The sequence below is a fragment of the Mus pahari genome, chromosome 5, assembly GCF_900095145.1.
Source record: "Mus pahari chromosome 5, PAHARI_EIJ_v1.1, whole genome shotgun sequence".
Classification (NCBI taxonomy): domain Eukaryota; kingdom Metazoa; phylum Chordata; class Mammalia; order Rodentia; family Muridae; genus Mus; species Mus pahari.
In genome coordinates, this window is record NC_034594.1 from 70,421,144 (window position 1) to 70,422,992 (window position 1,849).

The following is a 1,849-nucleotide window of genomic DNA, read 5'->3' on the forward strand; positions in this document are numbered from 1 at the left end:
TTGGGTACTTTCTCTAGCTCCTCCATTGGGGACCCTGTGTTCCATCCAATAGCTGGCTGTGAGCATCCACTTCGGTGTTTGCCAGGCACTGGCATAGTCTCACAGAGGCCGCAATATCAGGGTCCCTTCAGCAGAACCTTGCTGGCATGAGCATTAGTATCTAGGTTTGGTGGCTGATGATGGGATGGGATGGGTTCCCAGATGGGGTAGTCTCTGAATAGTCCATCCTTTCATCTTAGCTCTAAATTTATGGCAGGTCATTCTTGTAACCTACCATACTTTTTCTTCAGCTTTTCCTAAAACGTGTTCCCAGTGTATTTACAACTTTTGTTTGTACTATTTGAGCTGTTTTACATTTGGCATATTTAAACTAATCTTTTAGGGGGCCTCTTTGCTTCTTTGATCAATTTTTATCTTATAGGTATAACCTCATATAAAGTGGCTAGCTCTAACTTTTGGAAATATTGGTCTTTATTATCTAAATTGTTACAACTTTTTATTTATGGATACTTGATCTGTTTTTCTTATATTGGACTTGTACTAGATTTTCGTTTGTGAATGTAAATGGAAAGTCACATTACAGAAAAAATTAGATGATATAGTATTTTTTAAAAAATTTTAAACAAATTATCTTTTCCAATGTACTGAAAATTAATAATAGCGATAGAAACAAGAGATCAGATTTGTTAGAAATCAGAATTTTATAGGCCTTGTTGGCATAGCTGATTCACCAGCTCTTGGGACCCTGTTTCTCCTACTGGGTTACCTTGCCCAACCCTGATATGAGAGTTAATACCAAGTCTTACTGTAACTTGTTATGATGTGTTATATGTTATATGTTATATGTTATATGTTATGTTAAGTCAGTTGTTAGCCCTGGGAGGCCTGCTCTTTTCTGAAGGGAAACAGATGAGCAGTGGATTTGGGGGAAATGAAGGGAGTGGGGCTTAGGAGGTGTGGAGGAAGAGGAAACTACAGTCCGTCTGGATTATTGTACGAGAGAAGAATAAATAAAATCTTAATTAGAGAAATGGGGTTCTAGTAGTGATCACCATGGTATCACCTATTTCCTTTTTTATTAGTGAAACAGAAATAATTTTAAAGTCCTGGATGCTGCTATAGGAGACCTTAAACACTTGTTTAACCCGTTAGTCCCAGACTTTAAGGTTTAGAACATTGTGGATGTTGTTAGAAACTGATATCCTTTCACATTTGGATAAGGAGTGTTAGCTCAAACCTCTATTTCTAGGGAAAATAACTGGAGTTAAAGTTGCTTTAAGCGTCTCAGACCTCTGAGCATGCAGCAGGACCTTTTAGAGGGTTTGATCTGTTACATCTTAACATTGTTTAGTTTCAATAGAAACACAATAATACAAATGATTGAACCAGGTCATAGCTTCTTTTGTTTGTTTTGGAACAAATTTGTCTAAGAGTTTGAATTTAAAATATAAGCAGTTATCCCAAGTAAAGTTTCTTTTAGAAGTTTTAAAATAAGTTTTTTGACATTTTAAAGAGCAGATTTCCTTGGTCCAAATTATGCTGAATAGTGAGGACATTCTCTTGTAGATAGTGTGGGGAGGGGAGCTATTTTTTTTTTAAACATGAAAACTAGGTTTGAGTATGGCAGGGGTAAGCAAACAGTCCTAACAAAACCATAATTAACGAAAAGACTTAATATTCTCATCTATAACCGTTAAATCAAGACTAGCATCATTTTATCATTTAGGGGCACACCAACTGGACACTGCATCACTGTTCCTCTTGCTCTGGGTGACTTTGGCTGTCCCACATCTCCTGTGGCTCCATGTGGACTTTAGGATTTTTTTTTCTATTTCTGTGAAGAATATTG